Raw genomic sequence first — 8,491 nt, forward strand, 5'->3', positions numbered from 1 at the left:
CCATCTTCAATTTCCTAGATTTTGCTCTTTCTCTCATATTGCCTCTTTTCTACGTATATTAGATGTTTCCTTTAAAACCTAGCTTTCTCCCTATTTTTAGAATATATATATATATATATATATATATATATATATATATATATATATATATATATATATAGTCATGTTCTATCATTTTACTATTTATTTAATTAATTTGAATAAAGAAATATTTGGAAGAGAGAGTAAGGCTTCTCTCTTCCTTATTTATTGATAAGGATCTTATTAATTTGGATGCAACCAAATCAATAGTTTTGGAGGAGAGTAGTCTTATGGAAGGTGGTATCAATAGTTGCTCTAAAGATAGATCTTCGGCGCCTTCCAGTGAGGAAGAGCTTCACTTTTGGAAGAATTTTTTTGACGAAATGGCGTTTTTTGTGTAATCATCTCAACATGTATAATTATGTTGAAAAAGAGAAGAAGATGAGTCCATAAAAATTCTCCAACTTCTTAGAACATACTTGATAAAAAGCATAATGTTGGGTAGAGCGATGTTTGAGGATTCTGATTTTTCTGATAAAACGGGAAGCAACGCTAGAGTCCGAGCTGTGTAGGATGAAGGACAATTATGACCATGAAAAAACCTTACTGAGATCAGCTAATGAGAGGATGACCATTCTTAAGAAGGATTATAAATATGTGCAAACTACCTTAGAAAAAGGGAGATGGGAAAAAGAGAAATTCCTAGGAGAGAAGAAAACTTTGGAAGCGAGTTACCAAAGTTAGAGTGTTAGGTTGATGTTGAAGGGAATAGTCCTAAAGAGGAGGCATAAACTCATGTTTCTATTGTGAAGTCTCTTCATCCGAAGCTAGACGGAGCTCGTATAAAAGGTCTCCTTTTTGGTGGTCAAGGTTTTGAAAAAGTGAAAGAGAACATTCATTTTTTATATATAGAGCTAGACCTTGGCAAGATTTATTATTTTAAAGTTATCAGGGATGTCCGATTTGTGGAAGAAACTGACCTTGAGAAAGGTCAATAATTGGTCTAAGATCTCAAGAGTGTGAATACTAAGACCCAACGCCTTCGGAGGAGGAACTACTTAACATCAAGATTCAATGGCGGTCGCGAGAAGGCGACATGGGTGTTCAACATGATGATTTATCTGAAGCCGCCCTCAACAATTAGTGTTTTTATGTATTTGATTTATTTAATCTGAATAATTTTTGTATTTATTCTCCTCTGGGGGTTTTTAAATGACATTTTAGTTTACTCTTTTTTGTTTGAAAGATTTTGTTTTTCTCAAGTTAATGTTTATTAGAGCCCTTGTTTATTTGTGCTTTTATAGTATCGAACTCATCCCTTTATTGACTTCCTTTTTTTCTTGGTGACCCGCCTTCATAGGTTATTTTCCATTTATGGATTCGATTGATCATACCCATGTAGGGATTCATCTATATGTGCAAGGATACTCTTTAAGGATCTTGTATGATACCCCACAGAGAGTCTTCCGTATGCGCAAGAGTACTCCTTTAGGGTTCTAGCATGGTACCCCATAGGGAGTATCCCTTAGGCACAAGGATACTCCCTTAGGGTTCCAACATGATACCTCATATAGAGTTATTCGTAGGCACAAGGATACCCTTAGGGTTCCAGCATGATACCTCGTATGTAGTTGCCCATTAGACGCAAGGACACCTTGTAGTTGCATGTACCTACTTCACTTAGGAAGATCATCTATATCTGGTTATTTTATTTCTTGTCTTATTACTTTCATCTTTGATTTTATTTTGATTTATTGAGCCTCCTTCATGATTGCACTTATCGGAATCAAGTTTGAAAAGATTCATTTTTAGCATGCATACAAATTTAGTTAGATTTGATCTTCATCAGGATGTCCTTTGACCAATTGCATGTATTAGTGGAATGAAAACATTGTGTTTTTTGTTTAAATTTTATTTAAATTAAAATCTCAAAGTGCCTTTAAAATCATAAAAAATTGAGATTTTACATGTTTGATTCGAATCATTCAGTTTACATTGGATTTTTATCCTTATCAAATTGTACGAAGTGAAACCTATTAATTTGATTCGAATTAACATTTGCAATTGATCAGAATCATTTTCATGGTGACCAATTCTGTTTGATTTGATTTGAATCAAACTCTGTACATGATTCGAATCATTCACTTTTTAAGAAAATGTATTGTCAGGGTTGTGACATTTGATTCGAATCAATATTTACACATGATTCGAATCACATGGAATTTAATTTGAATCACCCTTTTCCTGATTCGAATCAACTGGTAGTTTTTCAAAAATATGTTATTCTTTTATTACACTTCATTTTCTAATTTGATTCAAATCATAGACTGCTCTTGATTAGAATCTAACTGACTTTTCCAACCATTTTGTGTGTTCAATCTCAAGCACATATAAAATCTTTTTGTCATCATGTATCAACATATCATCTATCATTCTAATCATAATTTTTAGTGTGATTTAATGAAAAATCAATTTCCTCCATTTTGAGTGTTCAAAGTCTTGCAACGAAATTTTGCATCTTCAACTTCAATCATATCTTAATAACGAGAGTTATGTAATTGATTGAAGGAGGCATGTCCTTGAAACTAATCGTTCTTGGAGATCTTGTTGAGTTTTTCAGGTTGTTAGCAAGATTGAGGTGATTGTCAATGGTGGTGGAAAATTCCATTGAAAATAAGTAGGTTCTTCTCTCCAGAATTTCCTTAGTAGTGACTGTGTGGGAGGTTATGGATAAGGCAAAGTTCTTCTCAAATCTTCAGACAATTTCACCGCTCAAGGAATCAGTAGGATCAATGGGTTGATAGCTACACAAGAAGGCTTGGAGCAGAATTAGTATGGAAGATTCAAGAAACATAATCGAGTAAAGATTACGTGGAAAAGTTTGGCAATTGTAATGTATATAAGTCAAGATACAAATAGAAGATTTGTTTTCTCAGTTGTGTTGTAGATTGGTGATTGTATGAACTCTTGGAAATATTTTTCAAATAACAAGAAACTATGCAGGTTCCAATGGGAAACCATTGAAGAGTGCACCTAGGTAAAGCGAGGACGAACGTCGAAGCACTATAAATCTCGGTGTCATCTCCCTCTCTCTCTTACTCTTACATTTAATTTCATAGTGATTGCATGCTTAGGTTTTTCAATTCTGTCGTATTGTATCGTTTGTTCATTAATAACAATTTATTACGTAAGCATTATGTTTAGTTGGAATTGCATAACTGATTAAGGTAGTTTTCTGATTAATAATTTGAAAACAATTTGAACTTGGGACTCCATCAATTGAATCATTGTGTAAACATTTCTCGTGCATTACACAATTGAATCAATTCATATCAAGCATTTCATCATTATAATCTTTGATATTTGTGAAACAATTTGTGTTGACTTGATCAATATTCAGCTGTATAATTTTCATTTTCGCACCTTCCGCTCGCAATTCATTTTTGAAAACACTCTAATTTTGGAAAGCGTTGGTTGGATTTTAATTTGGGTCTATTCATCCCCTTAGACCATTTTTTACTTCCATATTCACATCCAACATACTCCTTAGTGTTCTAGTATGATACTTCATGGGGAGTCGTCCGTAGACGCAAGGATACCCCTTAGGTTTTCATCATGACACCCTGTAAGGAGTCTCCCTTAGGCGCAAGGATACACATTATGGTTAAAACATGATACTTCATAAGGAGTCTCCCATAGACGTAATACCCATTTAGGTTCCAACACGTAAAACTTTTTAAATAATAATTAAGCTTATTAACCTACATTTTTTTCTCTCATACTTAAATGTATTGTTATAAACTAAAATTAAAATATGATATTTTATATAGGTAAATTTTTTAAAATGTCATGTTAAGTATAAAAATAAAGTATTTATTTTAAAAAAGGCTTAAATACAACTTTGGTCTCCCCTATTTTTTCTTTTTTTTATCTCCTCAATTTAAAAACCATGTTTTTTGTCCTTTTTTTTAACTTTTGTTTTAGCTTTTTGTCCCTTGGTCAATTTGGAAATAATTTCTGATGATGTGACGTTTGTTCTGATGATGTGTCAATGTCAAATTATAATTAATTTATTAAACTCTTTATTTATTAAATTTGTATTGTTTTTAATAATAACAAAAACTTAAAAATAATTCATAGACAATTCGATAATATAAAATATAAAATCAGTGAATGAATTCATATACAATTTTTTAATATAATTCATAGACAATTAATTAACAATGAAACTTTTTTTCACGCTCATCATTACCAGAAAAGTGTCTATCCCCAAATGTAAACCCTAACATTTTCAACAACAACAACTCCACCTTCAAAGCCTACCATTGTAGATGGACGCCAAAAATCTTCCAAAGTTAGGGAGCATTTCACAACTTTAGCTATTGCAAATGCTCATTCATCTACAGTCATGTTATTATGGAAATGAGGAATCTTAAGCTTCTCAGTGGAAGGAATCAATTCAACAACTTCTTTTGTAGCTTCCTCTGATATACATTCATTCATTAAATAAAGTTCTTTCAAGTCTTTCTATGATTTTACAAGTGACGGAAATGCTCTAACCCCTTTCTTGCCCATGGCACTATTAAAGAGGTTAAGATATCTTAAAATAGAACCTTCTATCAGAATTGATATCACTTCAATCGCTTCAATCACTTCTGCTTCTGGTCTCCCAGCAATAAAATCTGACATATCTACGTCTTTCAGTTGATCTTTAATTGATAACAAAATGGGTTCAACAACATGAGCAACATCCAAACAAAAATGTCTATTACTAAAACATATATTTGTAAATGATTTTACACTACAATAAAAAACTCCTTTTACCTCGGCTTCACAAGCGAGGTAACGAAGAGCGTCAGGAAAAGTGCACACTTTACCTCTCTATTTTAAAAAAATCGACGGGTATGTCTAAAGGTCATGGGTTCGATCCCCATGGACATTTTTTTGGAATTCCGAAAAGGAGAAAACACATGTCCCATCGGTTTTGACATTTCACCGATGGGTATACCACTTTTCACCCCAATTTTCTCATAAAATTGATGGGTAAAATAATTTTGAGTTTATTAAATCTGATGCAGATTACTTATTTCATTAAACCCTATGCTGAACATATAATTTTTCAAAATTGATTATAAAAATAATCATATGAACAATTGTGTTATATTTGAAGAACATATTATATTGATTAATGATTTTGAAGTATCATGTAACTTATCACTCATCTCACGTTCTTTCATGGTTAAAATCTCTTCAATATTTCAAGTTCTTTATTCAACATTTACTTTTCTACTAATTCATTCTTGAAAGCTAAAAATTTGATGCTTTGAAAAATAAACAAATATGGAATAAAGTTGAACAAAAACTAGAAGTATTTGAGGTATTTTAAATATAAAAGAGCATGAGATAAATGATGAGTTTTGCAGAATGCTAGAAAATCTGAATCAGTGTAATATATGTTTCTAGTTTCATATAATTATTTCCAAAATCAAGTTAATATGTTATATTGTCAAACAGGGATTAGTGAAACAAACAATCGATATTAGATATAATAAACTCAACTCGACGAAACAAGATGAGAGTTGCACAAAGAATCTCAAAAAACATAATCTCAATATCAATATCAATCTCAAACTCAAACACAATAACAAAAACTAAAATACAACATATAAATTTAATAAACTCAACTAAAAAATAACAACTTACATAAAACACTAACACACAAAAATAATCAACAACATCAACAACATCAATAAACAACCTCTAAGGTTTAGGGTTTCAACAACAAGAACACCAACATCAATAAAAACAACATCAATAAACTTATAACATAAATTTGTTTAGTTAGAAACAACAACAACAACAACAAAATTAAACCTATAGGGTTTAGGGTCTTCACATCGAGTCTTAACAACAAGAACAACAACATCAATAAATCTATAACAGAAATATGTTTAAACAACAAAAAAAACAAGAGAAAACCTCTAGGATTTCAGATCTCAACAACACAACAACAACAACATGACAACAATATGAATATTGATGTTTGACATACCGGATCTCTGAAGAAGAAGTAAAAGAAAATGATTTGGATCTTTGAAGAAGAAACGAGAGCCCTAAACACATAATGTATGTTCGTATTAAAGATGATATGTGTTTATAACTCTCGTTGTTTATGATTCTTTTGTTAAGGGCTCTTCGTTAGGGTTCTGTTTGTGTTGTTTAGACAAGCGAAACTGAATACTACAAGTTAAAGCTATATATATATATATATATATATATATATATATATATATATATATATATATATATATATATATATATATATATATATATATATATATATATATATATATATATATATATATATATATATATATATATATATATATATATATATATATATATATATATATCAGAGAAATATATTCACCTAGGTTGGAAAGAAAAGTGAGGTGAAAGTGACATATTTTTAGATTAAAAGTAAAATATTCAAGAAGACGTCACTTTTAATGAGATAAAAACGTAATCTAAAGTTGCTATGATTCGAAGCATGTGCGCTAAATAAGTTTAACCTTTGATTTTTAAAATAACTGATAGAATATATTATATATATTTTTTATAAAAAAAGTAGTGTGTCCAAGAATTTTACCTCAGTTTTTCGATATGTGAGGTGAAATCATTGTCGTAAAAAATAGTTTTTCTAGTAATGTTGGTCCCATTAATAGTTTCAAAAGTTCAAAAGCTTCCTTCTTTTCAAAACCTCGAACATAAGCTTACTTGATTCCTTGGCATAAATTTGAATAGCAGTACTCCCATTACCGTCAAACTCCTCTTCAAAATATTAGGTTGGAGTCACAAAATGTAAAGGGAAGAGAGTCACATAGAGAGCAATTCTTAAGGGTGATCTTGAATTGAGTAGAGGAGGAGAGGATATGTTAGAGTTTACATTTGGAGAAGAACACTTTTTTGGGAATGATGAAAATAAGAGATGAGCATGAAGAAAAACATCTCATTCACTTAGTTTATATTAATGAATTGTTTATGAATTATTTTTAAGTTTTTATTATTATTAAAAATATTAGAAAATTTAATAAATAGTGAGCTGGAAAAATTAGTTATAATTTGACATTAACACATCATCAGAACAAGCGTCATATCATAACAAATTACTTCTAAATTGGTCGGGGGGATTAAAATCTAAAATAAAATTTAGAAAATGGACTAAAATATGATTTTTAAAATGAGAGATCAAAACTCAAAAAAGATAAAATAGAGAGACTAAAATTAAATTTAAATTTTTAAAAAATAATAGAAATAAGTTGGAGACAACTTTTGAATAATGAAATAGTTTTTTTTTAAGTTCTTCCAAGTAAATATTTTTTTAAATAATTTTTTTACAATAGTCCATATAAGTCAACTTAAATAATTTTTTTAATTTATTTACCTTTTAGCTTGTTAATTTATTTAAGAGTATAATGAATATGCATTGATAATATAAAATAATTGTATATTACTATCATTCAATGAGAAATAAACAAATTGTTAAATTATTAAAATATTTTTAAAATTGAAGTATTATTTGTCGGAATACAATTCATTGATTGATTGTCCGTATAAAAAAAATTATACCAAATGTGTATATCTTTCTTTTTAAATACCGAAAGTGTATATCTTTCTTTTTAAATTGAAGTACTATTTAAATACAAATGAAACCAAACTTTAAAATAAATGTATACTTGTTGAGGGAATTTTTCACTAGGGAGCATTGAACATTGTGAGACTTCTTCTTTTCTAGAGCAACACCTTTGTGATAGACACATCACATATTCACCCAAAATATTAAGGTGATAGGTGGTGGATTCCCTCACTTATAAATGCATAAGTCTCCATATTTTTAACCAATATGAGACTATTACCCACACTACTCACACTTGATACATTCTCAACACTCCCCCTCAAGTTTGAGTCCATAATGTTCTCTCTCAAATGGAAGTTCTTCTTACTTCCACAAACTATTGTACCGCATAAAAGGTTTCTTACTCACCATCCTGGCGCCGTTGTCACTCTTCAACGGAACATTTCTTACTCGTCACCCTTATGGCGCCGTTGACTTTCGATACAAGTAAATCGGTCCCTTTCTCGAACCAAAGGCTCATATGTACCATTTGTTGGGAGAATTTTTCACTATGGAGCATTGAATATTGTGAGACTTTTTCTTTTCTAAAGCAACACTTTTGTGAGAGACACACCACATATTCACCCAAAAGCTTAAGATGATAGATGAGTGAGTTCTCTCACTTATAAATGTTCAAGTCTCCATATTTTCAATTAATGTGAGATTATTACGCCCATAACTCATACTTGATACATTCTCAACCATAGTTAGGCTTGATAAAGCCTAAACTCAAATAAAAAAAGACTAAGTTAAGTTGATCCATGATATCACTATTTCTTTTAGTCAATGTTTTAA

This window comes from Lathyrus oleraceus, chromosome 1 (assembly GCF_024323335.1).
Source record: "Lathyrus oleraceus cultivar Zhongwan6 chromosome 1, CAAS_Psat_ZW6_1.0, whole genome shotgun sequence".
NCBI lineage: Eukaryota > Viridiplantae > Streptophyta > Magnoliopsida > Fabales > Fabaceae > Lathyrus > Lathyrus oleraceus.